This window comes from Eleutherodactylus coqui, chromosome 1 (genome assembly GCF_035609145.1).
Source record: "Eleutherodactylus coqui strain aEleCoq1 chromosome 1, aEleCoq1.hap1, whole genome shotgun sequence".
In the NCBI taxonomy this organism is placed as follows: Eukaryota; Metazoa; Chordata; class Amphibia; order Anura; family Eleutherodactylidae; genus Eleutherodactylus; species Eleutherodactylus coqui.
The window spans coordinates 520,767,224-520,787,732 of record NC_089837.1 but is presented as its reverse complement, the minus strand read 5'-3'; the positions used below and the strand labels follow the sequence as shown (position 1 = coordinate 520,787,732).

General features: G+C 43.4%; 1 protein-coding gene across 2 annotated transcripts in view; it reads right to left on the bottom strand.

Annotated features, from left to right (window-relative positions):
• The window catches only part of LOC136588774 (teneurin-4), a 294,083-nt gene that overhangs the window by 209,229 nt on the left and 64,345 nt on the right, over positions 1-20,509 (bottom strand). Inside the window, exon 2 of one of the 2 annotated variants that reach the window (XM_066588238.1) lies at positions 4,940-5,186. The gene's annotated coding sequence lies outside the window, so the exon portion shown is untranslated. Of the gene's footprint in view, positions 1-4,939; positions 5,187-20,509 lie in introns of those variants that run through there. The other variant, XM_066588231.1, reaches the window with a different exon arrangement.

The window sequence follows — 20,509 nt, the reverse complement described above, 5'->3', positions numbered from 1 at the left end:
AAAACCCCGCTATATGGTTCACAATCTGCAATTGTTTGTTTTGGGTTCCTACTTTCTAACTAGAAGACAGCCGAGGATAATATAATAATAATGTACACCTAATTCCTCGAAAGTGCAATGATCGTAATAGAGGGCCAAAGGTGAAATGAGGGGTGCTGGGAGAGGCACGAACCCATGGGAGCTTGACAAAAAAAAAAAAAATTTTTAGAACCTTCAAAACTGAACACAAAGTGTAGCGGATTTCTGTCTCTCCTGTTTTTAGGAATACAGTACAGAGTTACACGGTGACAAGGGATTACAATAGAAGCATAAATTATTATGGAATCTGGAGATTCAGCACAGACATCAGGCAAAAATAAACATTTTAATTGAATAAATTTAACTAATTGTTAAAAAAAAATCCTGCAACAGATTGTTCTGGAAATAAAATTAAATTACATAAATTTATGGCGAATAATGCAAACATTTTTAACAGAAAACAATACTAAAAGGTTTGTGCCCTCCATCCATTCTCTTATGGCCCTGACTGCAGCAATGTATTGGGTCAACACCACAGTTGTGATTAAGCGCCAACATACGGTGGGGTAATACTAGGTCTGATCATTTACAGTACTTTGAAACGCTCTGACTGCCATTTCGGGAATAAATCAACCCTGGGGGGCACTTTTGTAGATAATTGTATAATTAATTAGCAAAAAATAAAAAAATTTAAAAAAAAGCAAAAAGAAAGCAGAGAAAAATAAAGACAAAAACAGAATCAAAATTAAAAATCAAAAAGCAGAAAACAAAAACATTAGGAAACTCTTTGGCAAAGAAATATTTCTTTCTGGTTCTCCTTTAAGAAGAGCGTGATATTAAGTGCCAGGGAGTAATTTGATTTAACAACACGTAATTCAAGTCTGAACTGTACTTGTTGGTGGAATTTATATTCTGCGCGCCGCGTGTATCATGTAGCGGCCCCGTCTTCGAGTCAGTTTACCAGCCTCATTGATTGGTTTCACCTACTGCTCTCAAGCAGTTCCTGCCGCAGACAGTCTCCAGCACGACTGCTCCTTTCATTATATAGAGAGAGGCTCTAATTCATGTTAATAACACTTCACAGGTCCCTAACACTTTCCGCTGACTTTTTTGCCTTTGTGTCTTGTGTTGTTTACAGGTCACTTTGGCGTTGAGTGAAGTGCTTTTCAGATGTAATGTAAAAACACAGATCAATCGCCGTCACACTGAAATGTTTAACTCCTCTAAGTAACTGGGTGAACCGTGAGATCTTCACAGGGCCGAGTCCTGCGTTGGGTTGATAAGACAACGTTTTCCTTCGACCAGTGAAAGACTGTTGGTTGATTTGCAAGACATAAAATAAGCAAATTCTAGGGGAAAAAAAAAACTTTAAGCAATGTCCATATTTTGGGAGAAATACATTGATGCTCTTCTCTCTGAACATTTTATGACTTGGTAAGGAATTTTTTGTATAGGAGCCAGACTTCACAATGGATACAGAAAGCAAAAACAGGTATGTAACTTGGAGTTTGATTGTACTGTATTAGGCAGAAGATTGTTGATTCTCATTTCGAAGAATCAAATTTTGCCTAAAAAAAATATATATAAAAATCGAAATAAAAAAAAAAAAACTAAAAATTTGTCCCTAAATTGGATCCTTGTCTATAGATTCCAAGTAAAAGTCCATAAGAGGATCATCACTCATAATATAGATTTCATTTTGTACTATATGGAATAAATACCCCCATCCATACTAAATAATATATTGAAAGATATAGAGAAAAACATGGACTCTACCCATTCTGGCAAAGTCCAAGCAGCGCCTGTGTCAGAACACACCCCATTGACCTTAAAGGGGCTATAAAATAATTTCATAATTATCACCTAGGTGATAAAAGTCAAGTTGGTGGGGGTTTCATCCCCGCTGATCCCAAAAATGGGGCTTAGATTCGCCCATTTCTGTCAGCCCTACTAAAATTAATAAAGCAGTGCAAAGTTTGCATGACCGCCACCCGATTCAATCTTAGCATTACTGTGCTTGGGTGTAGCGAACCTGTAGTAACAAGAAGGGGATACAAGACACCCTATTCTAGGGGATCGGTGGGGTCTCAGTGGGTAACCCCCCCCCCCCCCCACCAATTAGACCTTCATCACCTAACCTATGGATAGGTGATAAAAATCAATTATGGGACAACCCCTTTAAAGGAGAATGTTAACATCCAGTTGTCAATTTATTCATACATTTCCAGGCATTCTAAGTAATTGTGCTCCAGGATGGTAATTTCATGGGGAATACTACTTATCAAAAGGGCTGAAAGCGCAAATATGCAGAAATGATTCTAAAAATTTAGGCATATACCCTGGTTGACTGCTGATAGAAAGGGACATTAAAACACCCCTCCTTCCTCCAAGATGAGGACTTAACCGAAACACAAAATACTCAATGCCCAAGACAACCCTGAGCATCATGATGCAACTCATCTGCAATTCAAGATGTGAACTCTTCTCTCTTAAGTTTAAATGGAAATATCTCTGGTCTCTTACCGGGGGTAACTGCCAAAAAGAAGTATAGACATACCTCGAAGCTACAGCAGCATAAATAGCTTGAGTGGAGTCCATTTTTTTGCTGGATGAAAATTTGTATGCCAAACTCCAAACAGTAACTTAACTTTGTATCTAATCCTCGACCCAAACACACTTGGCAGCATGTAAACCCCCATGGACAGAAAATCAAAAAGTTGCTATAGATTTAAAGCACCCAATAACGATCGTCCCAACATAATGTACCATATATTTCTGCTTATATTTAAGTGAAAGATACCTCCTCCCCTACTCGGGGCAATTAACCCTTCCAGGTTTAAAGGGATGAATGGTCAAGCCATAAACAAAAACATACAACATTGCAATCTCTCTCCATAAATGAATTGGTCATGTCTCTAGAATTAATGATCTCCAGTTCTGACCTGTAGACATTAGCCTCATAATATATGTGCTCGGCATAATTGCCTAATTAAACAAAATGAGGCCAACCACTCTTTTTTTGATTAATGTGTTACACGAAATGTCAGCTTTAGTTAGTGGTCACCAAGAAACTATGCGTGTAATCTGCAATGTGATTCGCCTGTTAATTTCTACATTGTGAAGGAGAAGATGGCGATCCTGAGATGGAGGTCACCTGAATTTTTTTTTTTTTTTTAATGTTCATGGTTGATGATCATGGCAAGACAAGATGAGGTTCTTGTAGTCCCCCACAAAAAGATAACCCAACCCGGATTTGAAGACTTGTAAACCACCATTGGTACAGAAAGGGCAAAGTTTCTCTCATACGGATACTATATGGAATGTTCTACAGTTTTGAAGGTGACACCTTGCTGCATTTTATCTGGATACTTCAAAGTGACATCTTAAGTATTTTCAGAAACTGCATTACAGTAAATGACGAGAGCTCCAAGACAAGAATGTCCAACTGGGGTCTCCAGGGCTCAATGTGCTGCTCTCATTCCTAATTGCTAACCTCGACCTTCCTTCAACTTTCACATAAAGAGCTGTCAAAAATTTTCAGCTGACATTTCCCTAGCCTTCTAAACAAAGATGGTGTACTAAAACCAAACTAGAAATTTAACTTAGACTTGAGACACTAGGTGGGACCAAGCAGACCATGAAAATCCTTGCAAGAAAAAAAAGTTCTAAGTGACAAGACTTTCCTAGTTATTGCTGAAGATAAAGTCCACCAGTCAGATTTTCATCATCAACTTCTCGAAAAGCTCTCCTCGACTTTGTAGTTTGAGCTTTGTGTGGTTTTCTGCTTCCAGTGGCCAATCTAAACAAGTAGGGTAAAGCAAGGTGGAAAGACAAAGCAAGAAGTAATTTTCAGGCTCTCTCAGACTCCAATAGACAATGCAACCAAACTGGAGTCATGGGATATAGTTGTTTTTTTAACTAGACTGGAGCTTCATCCAAGTACTCCCAATAGCTTACCTCTTGTTGCTACAGATGGCCTTGAAACAGTAACCACAGACTAAATTTAGAGAGAAGTATTGAATCGTATAAGACCCAAAATATCACTGGAGGGCAAGATGACCAGACTCAGACTCACGTATTTTGGCCATGTTATACAAGCAGAGTCGCTAAAAAAAAAAAAAGTATAATACTTGGACAGATCAGTGGCAAAAGATGACCCGGCAGCCAAAGTACACGATGGCTGATACTGTCAAAGCTGATACTGGCATGGATATCACACAACTGAAAGAGGCAGTGTAAAACCAAAAAACATGGAAGAAACTCGCCTGTAGGGTCACTGAGGGTCGTGAACGACTAAACGGCTGACAACAACAACAAATTTAGAGAGCCTTTAGTGACCAAATCAATCCAGACACCGGGCAAGACAAATCTTGTTTGATTGAATAGCGTCAAAAGCAAACCTGGGCAGATGCCACTGCTCACAGCCTTGAGAGCCCAAGTCAATCTGAGGCAACATACTCAAACCTAGGCTGATTTAGCCAATGGGTCCACAATGATCCAACCAAGGCTCCACATACAACAGAGTTGAGACTATCTCTTTATATAGTCATGATTTGACCTACAACAAGTTTTACATTTGGGTGGGATGGAGAGTAGGGGATCTTTATGGTCATCCCCAAGCTTAGTTGGTCTTGAAAGACATATTCTCTTACTAAATGATAAAGTATTGGTGTCTTCTGTTAGGGCTTGTCCAATAAGGTGACTATTAATGGGCCGTGATGAATTTAACACTTGCATAAACCCTTTTCAAGAGCTTTTACCTGTCACATACTTGGTCTGCAAAGAAAACAAAAGCTAACAGTGTTGGTTACTTTTTCACAGCCTTTTACGAGTAATTAGTAGCAAAGTGTTTTTCTCTTAACCTGTCCTCATCCACAAATCAAAACAACTTCAAAATAGGTCAGCAAGTACTGGAAAATACCTGGTCTCCAGGGGGATGTTGCTGTTGAGAAGCCAGTTGTCTTGACCATGGATAGCCTCCTGGGCACTGCCCGGTGGCTCTCCTGATAGTGAATGATCCGTGGGAGCTGGGCTAGGGTTACTACGAGGGGTGAAATTACCCCTATTTAGGGAGTTGATGGAAGCTGCATGGTGGGGGTTTGGCGGGTGAGACAATGGGGGAGGTGGCGTCCTCAGTCTCAAATGGTTCTGCAGACCCAGTGGCTGATCTGGAAAACATAAAATATGCAAAATATGTTAGCTTTGCATTCAATATAAGAGTCATAAAACAATTTTAGTTGCATGCAAGAATAGGGGGACAACTGACATGAAAGCTAACAGAAAAATCCCCAAAACAGCCTGATACACATTTTAAGGCCTTTCCTGAATTTAAGAGGCACATGTATAGAAAAATAATTCCATATTTCTATAAGTGAGAAAAGTGATAAGTAGATAAAAGACTGCCTGCTACTTACAAGAATATAACTACTATAATACTGCTCCCTATGTACAGGAATATAACTACTATAATACTGCCCCCTATGTACAAGAATATAACTACTATAATACTGCCCTTTATGTACAAGAATATAACTACTATAATACTGCCCCCTATGTACAAGAATATAACTACTATAATACTGCCCTCTATGTACAAGAATATAACTACTATAATACTGCCCTTTATGTACAAGAATATAACTACTATAATACTGCCTCCTATGTACAAGAAGAAAACTACTATAATACTGCCCCCTATGTACAAGAATATAACTACTATAATACTGCCCCCCATGTACAAGAATATAACTACTATAATACTGCCCCCCATGTACAAGAATATAACTACTATAATACTGCCCCTATGTACAAGAATATAATTACTATAATACTGCCCCCTATGTACAAGAATATAATTACTATAATACTGCCCCCTATGTACAAGAATATAACTACTATAATACTGCCCTCTATGTACAAGAATATAACTACTATAATATTCCCCCCCTATGTACAAGAAAATTACTACTATAATATCCCCCCCTATGTACAAGAATATAATTATTATAATACTGCCCCCTATGTACAAGAATATAATTACTATAATACTGCCCCCTATGTACAAGAATATAACTACTATAATACTGCCCCCTATGTACAAGAATATAACTACTATAATACTGCCCTCTATGTACAAGAATATAACTACTATAATACTGCCCCCTATGTACAAGAATATAACTACTATAATACTGCCACCTATGTACAAGAATATAACTACTATAATACTGCCCTTTATGTACAAGAATATAACTACTATAATACTGCCTCCTATGTGCAAGAAGAAAACTACTACGATACTGCCCCCTATGTACAAGAATATAACTACTATAATACTGCCCCCTATGTACAAGAATATAACTACTATAATACTGCCACCTATGTACAAGAATATAGCTACTATAATACTGCCCCCTATGTACAAGAATATAACTACTATAATACTGCCCTCTATGTACAAGAATATAACTACTATAATACTGCGCTTTATGTACAAGAATATAACTACTATAATACTGCCTCCTATGTGCAAGAAGAAAACTACTACGATACTGCCCCCTATGTACAAGAATATAACTACTATAATATTCCCCCCCCTATGTACAAGAAAATTACTACTATAATATTCCCCCGCCTATGTACAAGAATATAATTACTATAATACTGCCCCCTATGTACAAGAATATAATTACTATAATACTGCCCCCTATGTACAAGAATATAATTACTATAATACTGCCCCCTATGTACAAGAATATAACTACTATAATACTGCCCCCTACGTACAAGAATATAATTACTATAATACTGCCTCCTATGTACAAGAATATAACTACTATAATACTGCCTCCTATGTACAAGAATATAACTACTATAATACTGCCCCCTATGTACAAGAATATAATTAACTATAATACTGCCCCCTATGTACAAGAATATAATTACTATAATACTGCCCCCTATGTACAAGAATATAACTACTATAATACTGCCCCCTACGTACAAGAATATAATTACTATAATACTGCCCCCTACGTACAAGAATATAATTACTATAATACTGCCCCCTATGTACAAGAATATAATTACTATAATACTGTCCCCTATGTACAAGAATATAACTACTATAATACTGCCCCCTATGTACAAGAATATAACTACTATAATACTGCCCCCTATGTACAAGAATATAATTACTATAATACTGCCCCCTATGTACAAGAATATAATTACTATAATACTGCCCCCTATGTACAAGAATATAATTACTATAATACTGCCCCCTATGTACAAGAATATAATTACTATAATACTGCCCCCTATGTACAAGAATATAACTACTATAATACTGCCCCCTATGTACAAGAATACAACTACTATAATACTCCCCCCCTATGTACAAGAAAATTACTACTATAATATTCCCCCCCTATGTAGGATAGGACTAAGTTGATCACAGTATTAATTAAGGGTTAATACCGCCATTCACACAACCCTGTGTGTGGTCCTGTCAAGGTGTGGCAGCCATAAAAAAATTATTGTATAATAACAGCTAACGCTCTCATTCTTCAGTAATTAAAAGATAAATTCAATTAATGAAGATTATTCCTCAGCCTGCATTACAAGGCATGGCGACTAGAGATGAGCGAGCGTACTCGGAAAAGCACTGCCCGAGTAATGTGCTTTATCCGAGTATCGCTGTGCTCGTCCCTGAAGATTCGGGTGGCGCTGCGGCTGACAGGTGAGTCGCAGCGGGGAGCAGGGGAGAGCGGGCGGGAGAGAAGGAGAGAAAGATCTTACCTCCGTTCCTCCCCGCTCTCCCCTGCAGCTCCCCGCTCCGTGCCGGCACCCGAATCTTCAGACCCGAGCACAGCGATACTCGGATAAAGCAAATTACTCGATCGAGTAGTGCTTTTCCGAGTACGCTCGCTTATCTCTAATGGCGACTGAAAAAAACCCAAAACATAGTTTGAGGCTATGGATCAGTACGAGGCTGGCCACATGGCAAGTTGTGGGCATGCAGGTTGGCTGTCAAAATTCTGCTGTTGTCCTGGGCAACAGACTACACTTCAATTGGACATACAAACTGAGTCGTAATACCAGAAACAACCCACAGACAAGGATGAAGCCATTAAAAAAATAAATGAACTACATCATGCCAGAAGATCGTTCAAGTTGAAGCTCCTGGGCAATTATTGACAAGGATTACAGGGGGGTCTTGAACCCCACATCCCCCAAAAGGGTACAAACAGCATAACCAAGGTCTTCAGTGAATAGGTGAAGGTCTGCCATTAAATGTCTATCTTTGGTGCCTTCTGGATCTCATACGTCAGAGAACCGCTGACCATAATAACCATCAGATGTGGTCTCCATTAACTTTCAAGTAGAAACGGCATCAACAAAGATAGACACTGCAATAGTCCAGACGTCGTCTAGATCAAGTTTTCCTTATCCTATATACATGACCGTGCATCTAGGCACCACGATCCGTCCTGTGGTTCTACCAGAACCTGGTATAGCAGGGATAGGATTGGTTAGATCCATTTTCATAGTTCCTGTTGAAGGTAGCCAAAAAGCACCCCTTTCATTTTGAATTAGGATATCCAGATAGGAGACAAATGAGGTAAGCAGTAACTCAAATGTATCGGAATTGGCCAACAAATGATCGATGATTGAAGACAAAGTTTTTCTCTTCGGCTGCTCCATTTTGGTCCAATTGAAGCCTATACTTGAAGTTAGGCAAGGACTGTACAGCCTTGCCATAGAGGGCATTCCGATACCTTCCTTCTGCTTGCTGGGCTTCTGTAAACCCAGTGATTTTCGCCACAGTCCATCGAAACATTTTTGATCATAAGGATATTTACTATGAGGAATCGGGCATCTGTTCACTGTAATCTCTACAGGAATAGAAAAATCTACATGAACAGGTGATAGTAACCAAACAGACTCAATGTAGGTGAGACAATCCTGTGAACAGAGCCACAAAGAGGAGGACTTTATGCAATCCTGGCCAACATGGGTGTTTTGGGGCCATTCCTGTGGAAATTCAGATAAACCGCTTAAAATGACATTCAGTTTCAGGCAAAAATTCTATCCTGGGACAGGAGGCGGGTATAATAAGTAGTTCTCTGCTTTCCTTCCGACTTGTCCGTTTCTGTCCCACTTTTGGCTGTCCAAGTAGGCTGCAACCATTTTCGAACTACCTAAGGCACACTGTGCACTGCTCCCTGATTGGCCAGTGCTAATCATGTGAGCAGCTCTTGCCAATCAGAGAACAGGTATGGTGCATTGGTAGTCTAAGGCTACTGTGGGGATTAGGTAGTCTGAAGTTTGCATTAGCCATCTTAGAAGGATGAAAACAGGACCTGGAACTGGTAGGTCAGAGGGAAGAAGAACAACTGCAAGTAATATATCCCTCTTCTTCCTCCCAGGAAAGAGTTTTGTCTTGAAACCAGAGGGGCGCTTTAACACGCCACATTCGAAATGTTAGCAAGTTTGTAGCAGAGATACAGGGAAATGAAGGAAGAATTGCACGATACAAGGTAATGGTCTATATAATGCACTTACTTAACTAACAAGGGAGTGCGATTAATCGGGTATGAACACTGCCCTATGGTAGAGTCCAGGCAACGATACATTTCTATAGAATTGACACTCTGGAAGCAGAGTAGTGCAAGTAATGGCTCTTTTACTCGGGACGGCCTGTTGGGTGCAGATGCCCGACAGGTAGTCCCAGCAATGACCGTTCCTGTGAGCCAGAGCCGGCCAGAGATCGTGCGATGTGTCGAGTTCTTTGAAGTACGTCACCTGATTCGCTTATAATTTGAAACACCAAAACATAACTGAAGCGTAGGTATTGGGCGAACAAGACCTAATGATGATTTATCTGCCCGTGTAAAAGGGCCGTAAGACGGGTAAACCAAATAAAGTAAAAAATAGCCCGGTATTGGAGGCGCGCCATTAATTGGCCTATTTCTTATAAAACAAACAGCATAATAAATAACAAAAATTTAACAATCTGTCAGTTCCTCCAAACATCCTCCAGTCTACTGAGTAACAGGCCTGGGGTCCACAAGCAGAGGAGAAGTACAAAAAAGGGAAAGAAAATGGGAAAGAGGAGTGACGGCCATGGAATAGATCCAGGAATTCAAGGTTGGGCCACTGCATCAAAGCAGTACAACAGAAAGAAAGGGGGAGGATAACATTTAGGGTACAGCGGGAATCAAACGATAGGTTTGTAGGCGGGCCTGCCGTCACAGGGGAGTTTATCCCAAACTGTACCTAATTTATGGGGGCATTACCGAGGTTTATACAACCATTTTTTATGGAGTAGCATGTTATTTACTGCCGTAATCCATTCAGAAAGCATGGGAGGGCGATTAGCCAGTGACGGGCAACTACCTTCTTAGCGTAATACAGGGTTTCCCTCCATCGCAAATGAGAATATTGGTAACTTGACATTTCTGAGTTTGGCTAGAAAAGGCAGGCTTTAGGGCACATGAGGACCATTAAAAATGTAACGACTGGTTCTCAAAAACCATGGACTTTCGGACATGACCATAAGAGATGGAAAGAGGTACCCAGGCCAAGGTGACAGTCAAGGCATTCATAGGCATCTATATCATTATGATCAGAACAATGGTTGGATTAGTAAATGGAGAGAACAGATCAACAGCCCGAAAATTCATAATAGGGATAACTGGGGACAAAATGTAGACCTGGCCTTCTGATGGCGGATCTCATCAGGAATGGAAGACCACTCAATGTGTATTGGTGAAGCCAGAAAGTCCCCAGATGGAAGACAAGATCCTATTGCTTTAAGAGAGATAAGAGACTATATAACATTACAGGCACTATTTATCCTCCACTGAAATACTATGTATCAAAATTGGCCAAGCCCAACAGTTACAGGGGCAACGAGGCCGATTACCGTTTACTAAAGGAACATTTGGTCAGGTATTAAAAAAAAAACAAAAAAAAAAACAGCGCAACCCCTGTCCATGTGTAGTCTGGTACTGCAAGTGTGCTGGTGTTTTTGAAATAAAGCAGTTTTCTAGTCCTGGGCAATGGGAGCCCCAGAGTTTACTTTTAATTTTTTAACAGGATGACCTCTGGGCAGGTTGCTTAGTTTGGGGTGATCCATAACAGGTTATGTGGCCAATCAGTGTTTTTTTTTGTATGTTTTTATGGCCAGACAAGGAAAGTAAAAAAGAAAAAAAAAAAGTATATTAAAAAAAAAAAAATAGCAAAAACAAAAAATCTACAATTCCAATAAAACCACAAAACCAGCCGTGTTCGCAGCTCCGGAGCCTGACAATGCCGGTAATATGGCTGTGATTCACATTATTATGCCCGCAGCATCTGAATGCACCTGTCATTTTAACTCTCTATTTGCATAGCGGAGCCGCTTCTTTACTCTAACGCAGGCAGAATATTTGCAGAGCTCCTGTCGGGTTGATATTTTATAGATATTCTTCTAGATGACTTCTCTTCCTCAACTGTTCAGTAGTATTTTCTTCAAGCAAGTTCCCATAGAGCACGTCACTCGGCTCCCCCAGACCCCTGAAAGGCAAATCTTTCTACCTGTAATGCAATTGCACTGCATTACAAGGAAAGTGACACGTCTGTCTAGTGATCTGGTGGCTCGGGCTCCTCCTTCCGTATCATTGGGGAACTAAAAAGGGGTGTTGAGAGGCTACTATGTATTCTAATATGACCGGACTAGGAGTGTTACTGGTCTGCAGGAGGGATGGCAACGTGAAATAAAGGACAAGCTCAATACAGCACCTGCAAGTCAACTCAGAGTCACTCTAAGCATGGTGGTTACTCACTGAGACACCTTACACTTTATGGTTCTACAATGGCACAATGCTTAGTTTTTACAAATATTTACAGTGGTTGGCTGAGGTAGCTTTCCCTTTAAATGGCGCTCAAGACTTCACTTTCTATCCACCACACTCCCTTTAGGCTACTTTTGGTCTACTCTGCTGCGCCACAGTCAGTCACTTGGTAATAGTCCTTGCTTATTCCTCAAAGTGGCGGTCCCAGCTGCAGCATTCCGGACTCAGACGGTTTCTAGTGTTCCGTACACAAGAGTGACGCAAGCAGCAGCCAAGTTTCCAAACCCCATAATTGTTCATACCACAGGTGCTGTATGGGCTCAACTGCGCTAGGCACCAAGGGAATTTGCTTTTATTGGCCTGGAGTCTCCCAGCAAGGCTGTCCTGCACCGCCGGAGACTACTAGTGTAAGAGGGGTGAGCGATGTGCCACACTGACTGTAATAGGACGGCTGATCTAAGCTCCGCCTCCTATTAGACAGGCAGCGGAAAGAGCGAGAGAGCGCCATGTGTCAGAAAGTGACAGTACGGTAAGCACTGGGTGGAAGTCCCACCCCATAGAAGAAGCCTGAATGTTCTTGGCATGACAGTCGCCCTATTAAAGCAAATAGTGCTGCGTTACAGAGTGTGGCGCAGCAGAAAGAGGACCGAGAGGCAGCAGCGACAGAAAGCACACGAAATAGAGAGAGGGGCAGGCACAGACTGACTGGAGTTGTGCTGACAGCACTGACATTTGGGAGAAGGCTGGGGAGCACTGACGCATGTGTGACCTGGGAATTGCCGATAGTAGGCCGGTCTGCAGCAGCCTGGAGCACAGGACCCTTCTTCAGCAGTTGCCAAGAGTAGGCTTTCAGACCCTGAACACCACTGTGGTTGGTACGAGCTGCGCCCCCGCTCAATGGAACTGGCTTCAGTAAAAACTGATAGGGACGGGGACCGAGTACTCAGCGGCCCTGCTGTCGCTTACGTAGAGAACAAGGAGATCCGACTGACAGACACTACGGCGTTGCGTGAATTCTTTACTGCTCGACTTGAAATAGTTTGCAGGAGAAACAGAAAATAGTTCTAGAGGTGAAGGAGTGTTACCCTCTAAAAGGCACACTGTGTATTATAATCAGTGATCTCTATTAAATGTGAACAATAATAGGCAGCCAATGAGAGCTGTGCCTGCAATTACGAGCACCGGCCACTACACAAGGGTCGGAGCAGCGGCGGGGTATCCCGACACTGACAGCGAGTGCTGCCTGAAAACTCCTGTTGAAACAAATAAGGGTTAAAACCGTCAAACATAAAACATTTCCATCTTTAAAGCAAATGAGTCCAGAGCCTCGAGAAGGAGAAACGCCTTTCTATAACCTTGCACAAGCTCACATCGGCGTTAGAGGCTCTATTTGGGGCCTCCAGAACGGATCAAACACAAAATCCCAGATGAAATAATGCGGCATCCAGGAAAATGACAGGCGGCATTGCCAGAAGCCCGACGGACCCCATTATAGTCAGCAAGGCCCATCAGCTGACATTCGGGTCCGGTATTTTAGCCGCTAGCCTCCTATGAAGGAGCCAAACGAAAACCATCCCGGAGATGTGAATGCGGTTTTACATATTCACTGAAGTTTTTCCCCAGAAACTCCTTTCCTCGTGGGGGATTATTTTTGGGCAGGGAGCTCTTTAAATAAGTGTTACAAAAGGAGAAGAGAACAATATGACAATGGGGGAGGTAAAGGAAGGGTTAATGAACCGCGCTTATTTGGGTGGAACATATGAGAATCAGTCGAAATCCGAAAAGATGAAAGCAGACATGAAGGGAGAATAAAGCTTTTTTTTTTAAGCTGGTTTGGTGAAAATCTGCTTACGGGATTAATTTAGCAAACGTCTCGCAAATGTGAGACGGCGAGAAATAAAACAAAACCAGCGTTTCAGGCATTTTCTGGAATTTCAGGAGTCATAAAATGGGAGATTCATACTTCATTCATCACACGTTGAGATCACATATGAGGGGCTTCTCCCACCCCCAGGGGGCGATGTTGTAAAGAGCGCGCATCAAAAATCCATCAAGGAAATTGCCAATATTACAATTCCGGAGAATTCCTTTAATTCGGGTTAACAAAAATTTATATTTTTGCAAAAATTTTGCTTAATTTTTTTTTAGCATATTTTCATTCTTTGGGCTTCCAGACTAGACACAATTGGGGTCCCAACTGAACTAAGACGTAGGAGGTCAGGCAAGGACTATCAAGCAGTTTTGGTAAAACAATACATGGACTTCCCTTAAATGTCGGCATCCAATTTGATGATCTGGCACAACATTGCGGAAGGCTAATATATCTATTTTATAGAGGGCAGTGGTTTTGGGGTGATCTTCGACCATTTGCTAATATAATACGTATTAGGTCACCTTAAAGGGGGTTGTCCGGTTACCAATAGCTTTCCTACTCTACAGGTCCAAGCTTCTTAAAATCATAAAAAGAGCAGTACTTGCCCATCCTCTGCATGGAGATCCAGTGCCCATGCCTTGCCATCCTCCCAGTGATTGTTGTGAAGATGTCACAGGAAGTCACCTGATCGCTGCAGCCAATCAGAGACTGCAGTGTTACTGCTCATTCTCAGTCCCAGAACCAAGCTCAGTACATAAATACAGCACCAGAATCAAGCTCTGTGCTTAAATACGGTAGCAGAACTAAGTGATTGTGTTTTGAAGACACAGATGGTCCTATGGCGTTATCTTACAACATCAGAGGGAAGGAGACCCAGCAAGGAGGAGGATGATTCCGGCAGCTTCCACAAGTTTGTTTTCACATGGAGGTAGACAATTATTTGGCCAGGTGGACCTAAGGGAGTGATCGCTCCCACTCTACATCTGCCTGGTGCCCCCCCATAAACCGGTGGCCAGCGTCCTGTGGTCGCATGTAGGCAAGGTTGGCCAGGTCTCTCAGCCAATTAGCAAAACAGTGAGGTTGTGACCCACTACAGCCATTGGCTTCTAAAGTAAAATTAAGCATGGGCGGGGCTGACGCTTAAAGGGACCCTGTCCTCAGTAACACAGCTAGGACATCCACCTCTACTACGTCAATGTTACTCTATGGAAAATAATCCCCAGCTTCAAGTGGCTGATAACTGAGAACAGCAGCCTGTATTCATCTGCAAAATCTATGGGAACACTGCCCCTTTAAAAGCGTCTGAACGTACCCGTGGCCAATGTTTCCAGTTGCTCAATTACATATGTGCGACTATGAAGACCATCCGGACCTCGTCACGACACCGCAGAGGATCGCTTGCACCCGAGGGACAGATAAAAGCCATCGGCACGCGCTCGCTAAACACAATATTAATTTAGATTTTCATGGGCTGTAAACTTGATTAATGCAAATAAAAAAAAGAAACCCTCTGCCGCGCTTCAATGACGGCACGTAATATAATGACGCCATAAAAATAATAACAGTATACAGAGTGTACAGCGCTCCATAATCCGCGGCAGGAAATGGGGGAGGGGGGGGAGATGGATTGGCTGCTCCGTAAATGACAAGCAGGACTCCAGGCCTCTTCCTAGGGATGTAATGAGGGATCCCACTGCGTATCGTCATCATCATCATCATTAATGGGACACTAACGACTGTCACGCTTAAAATATGAACCCTCATCATACCACAGAAGACGTGGCGCGTCGCTAAGGAGGCTTAATGCATCAACTATTGTCACGCTCTGCCATCCATTAGAATGTCATTGACTGCCGATGACATTGGGAAGCAAATCGAGACTCGGCGGCAATTAGGATCTCCCTGAACGTGATGCTCAAGGACTTACAGATGTCACCCAACAATGGCGGTTGTCACATTCCGTCAGCCTACGTTTTTTTCATGCGGATTGCCGGGATTCAAGAAGCGCACCCAATGGCGGAACTAAAGTCATAGACGCGGTTATACTTCTCCGCCACCAGAGGGAGAGGTAATAACTGGTAGATCACTGGGGACCCAACTGCTGGGACTTCTACCGAACGCCAGAATGGGGGACCCTGGGCACTAGTGTCGCTCAGCTGCAGTGCCATAGACTGAGTGGGGCAGCAGGGTCCATTATGGCGATCACAGGGCCCCCTACAGGTTAGCCCTCCACCTATCCATGGTGGACATGGTCTGTCTAGAATACCCCTTCTTAAGCCGTGTGCACACATTAGGGGCGCCACAAAGCCAAAAAGCGCCTGAAAGCGCACAGAAAAATTAATTGCCATTTACTAGTCAACGGTTCACCTGTGAAGTTGAGCGGCCATTAACGGTCACTAAAGGTACGTGCAGATGGCGGAATCTGACGCAAATATTTTCTACGTGGATTCTGCCCCATTGAAATAATTGCAGCACTAACCGTGGTCTGGCAACAGCTTGGACCGATTCGGCTTGCACACTGTTCAAGTCCCAAAGTATGTCCCTTTCACCTCCTGTGACGTGGATAATGCATTAGGCCTCATCCACATAGTGCTAGCAAATCTCACAAGTGTGCCGTTCGGTAGTCAACTGGTGTAGGCGCAGACGGGCAATGCGATTCTGCCCACAAAATGGACAGACCATCTACGCAGGCACCGGTTGACTACCCGACGGAGCACTCGTGAGATCCATGTTACAGGAGGCGAGAGTGGCATACATTGAGACTGCAAGAAGAGCCGGTCCAGCCCGCCCGTCGGATCGCTCTGCATCATTCACATATGGCGAGGGAAGATTTGCAACTTGTGGCGATATTAAGACTTTCTGAGACCGGCCTAAGGTAAATGATAAAAGTTTCTTATCTGATTCATGAAATCAATAACTTTTTATAGAAACCGTCTTCGAACCGGCAGACAACTGTGCTTGACGTTATAAGAGGCGCAGATGTTCTCAGCACCATATGTGTCGCCGTCTGTCATATCATCTTTTGTAAAAGTACAATCCCACACACCTTATACACACGGGCGCAGATCTGGCAGCACAAAAATACCTGGAGCAGAGACTGACCCAGAAATAGTCAGACTGTGCTCACATTGTACCTAGATTCCCCGGCTCGGGATAGGAGCAGAGACCCAGAAATAGTCAGACTGTGCTCACATTGTACCTAGATCCCCCGGCTCGAGATCGGAGCAGAGACCTAGAAATAGTCAGACTGTGCTCACGTTGTACCTAGATCCCCCGGCTCGGGATAGGAGCAGAGACCCAGAAATAGTCAGACTGTGCTCACATTGTACCTAGATCCCCCGGCTCGGGATAGGAGCAGAGAACCAGAAATAGTCAGACTGTGCTCACGTTGTACCTAGATCCCCCGGCTCGGGATAGGAGCAGAGACCCAGAAATAGTCAGACTGTGCTCACGTTGTACCTATATCCCCCGGCTCGGGATAGGAGCAGAGACCTAGAAATAGTCAGACTGTGCTCACATTGTACCTAGATCCCCCAGCTCGGGATCGGAGCAGAGACCCAGAAATAGTCAGACTGTGCTCACATTGTACCTAGATCCCCCGGCTCGGGATCGGAGCAGAGACCTAGAAATAGTCAGACTGTGCTCACATTGTACCTAGATCCCCCGGCTCGGGATCGGAGCAGAGACCCAGAAATAGTCAGACTGTGCTCACATTGTACCTAGATCCCCCAGCTCGGGATCGGAGCAGAGACCCAGAAATAGTCAGACTGTGCTCACATTGTACCTAGATCCCCCGGCTCGGGATCGGAGCAGAGACCCAGAAATAGTCAGACTGTGCTCACATTGTACCTAGATCCCCCGGCTCGGGATAGGAGCAGATACTCAGAAATAGTCAGACTGTGCTCACATTGTACCTAGATCCCCCGGCTCGGGATCGGAGCAGAGACCCAGAAATAGTCAGACTGTGCTCACATTGTACCTAGATCCACCGGCTCGGGATCGGAGCAGAGACCCAGAAATAGTCAGACTGTGCTCACATTGTACCTAGATCCCCCGGCTCGGGATCGGAGCAGAGACCCAGAAATAGTCAGACTGTGCTCACATTGTACCTAGATCCCCCGGCTCAGGATAGGAGCAGAGACCCAGAAATAGTCAGACTGTGCTCACATTGTACCTAGATCCCCCGGCTCGGGATCGGAGCAGAGACCCAGAAATAGTCAGACTGTGCTCACATTGTACCTAGATCCCCCGGCTCGGGATCGGAGCAGAGACCCAGAAATAGTCAGACTGTGCTCACATTGTACCTAGATCCCCCGGCTCGGGATCGGAGCAGAGACCTAGAAATAGTCAGACTGTGCTCACGTTGTACCTAGATCCCCCGGCTCGGGATCCTTGGATCTGGGAGACTCCGCTGCCCTAGAGTTCACCAGATGAGTGCAGTCGGCATAATACTCCCATATTGTGCACATGCAATATACTCACATCTGGAGGCACACAAAGCCCCAGTGTCACGTCACGCAGCGGCTTGATTTACTGCCTTAACTCCCACGAATTATAAACAAGACATGCTAACTTTTTCCTGATGTGGCAAAGTGCCGAGGCAAAGAAAAATATTGACTTTTTGTTCTGAAAAATCAATAGATATTTTTTTTCACGGCTGGGCTGTCACGTTTATTCATCGCGCCTTTTCTTCCCCATCAGCATTCTTGATTATGAAATGACAGAAGGATTCTGCAACCTCACAGAACGGATCGTGTTCTTCATATTAACCATGTGAACACCAGAAGAAGGGGGGGGGGGGGGGGTGGAATGATTTATTTAGGGACCATCCAAAAAACCATCGAGAAGATGGATGTTGAAGGAAGAGTAGTGGATGATTAAACTGCACTGGTTTTCATTAGTGCCAGTGATGCTCCATAAAGATTAATGTCCCACTATCCACGGTCAGGATGGAATGAGACAGAGATTAGGTAGAAAAAAAAGCCATGTGACGAAGCACCAACTCTGAGGTTCTCCACTATGGCCACCTCATCCCTCCTGGCCAAATCAAACGTGTCTTGAATAGATCTTTCAATGGTTTATCCATGTAGGCATGGCGTACATTGGAAGGGACATGTTCCCAATGGATGCAAAAAAAAGAAGGAGTAGGGCATTTTCAAGGAAGCCCAATCAACTGCAAGGTCAGACAAGGCCACGGCTAGAAGTCTGCATGCACCACTTGTAGGGTTGGCCACGGCTAGAAGTCTGCATGCACCACTTGTAGGGTTGGTCACGGCTAGGAGCCTGCATGCACCACTTGTAGGGTTGGCCATGGCTAGAAGCCTGCATGCACCACTTGTAGGGTTGGCCATGGCTAGGAGTCTGCATGCACCACTTGTAGGGTTGGCCATGGCTAGAAGCCTGCATGCACCACTTGTAGGGTTGGCCATGGCTAGAAGCCTGCATGCACCACTTGTAGGGTTGGCCATGGCTAGAAGCCTGCATGCACCACTTGTAGGGTTGGCCATGGCTAGAAGCCTGCATGCACCACTTGTAGGGTTGGCTTTGGTGTAAAGGTGGCTCGATAGACAAAGCGTAGGCGACAGGTGCTCTATGTAATAACCAAGGATTCATTTACTAGTCGTTTTGTTTCAGCTCGCCTAAAATTAGTCGCTGGTTGATTAATTATCATCTGGTGTAAGCAGGTAATCGTTGCCATATAGCAACTAACAATTTTGCACGGAGGTGTGCTCTCATATAGCATGTGCCAAATGCCAATTAATTTCCTGCTTTTTTAACACTTTCATTCTCCTTTATTACTCATTGGTTCCCAAAAACACAAATATGTGCAAATGACTCGAGTGAAAGTCCTTGCTGGTCTTTGAAAGAACACTCACTGCTACGGTCTCTGGCTGGAGTTGGTCTTTGAATATAGACTTGTGTTACTGTGGCCTCTCGCTGGTTGGCCTTTACACTTGTTACTGTGGTTCTTCACCGGTTCGGCCACTCAGTGCTGCGGCCTCTGCTTCTTGCCTGCAAGGACTTTACTTTTTTTGCTCATTTATTACCAGAGGTAAGTGAAAAGGGGAATACATGTGAAAAAATGTATTTTCAGTCAAATCAGCAAGAGACCGCAGCAACAAGGGTTCACTTCAAAACTGCTCACATGTGAAAATAAAATAAATCTTGTTATCTGTATAGCGCCAACTTATCCTCAGCGCTTTCAGGCAATTTATTACCCCCCACCAAGCTGGGTACTCATTTTACTGACCTTGGAAGGATGGGTCAATCTTCAGCCGGCTACCTGAACCAAGTGGAGATTGAACTCGCAACCTTCAGGTCACGAGTGGCCTAGGACTGCATTTCTGCTGCCTTAACACTCTGCGCCACACAAGGCTCCGTGTATACATGTATTGGTGTGTGTTCAGTGGACTCGGCCAAATCAATGAATATGTATTGTGGAGGGTCAAAATTTCAAATACACACCCGCCAAAAGAACCTCACGACCTCTAACAATATTACAGCCCGTGTAATCTCCCCAACAAATCGGGAAAGTAAACAAGTATCACTGTGTAACCGCCCACAGACAATAGTTTGTATGCTTCGGAGGATACTTCAATGGCCTCCAAATTATTTTAGACGATAGCTGTCCCATATAAAGCCGCCCCGAATGGCTACATCCCAGGTAGCTGTAGGCACAAAACCTCTGGTTCCTCTTGGTGACCCAAAACCAAAAACAAGTCCCTCAAGCTAACAAACATCTAAATACAATCTGAAATAAGTCTATGACGACTGACCA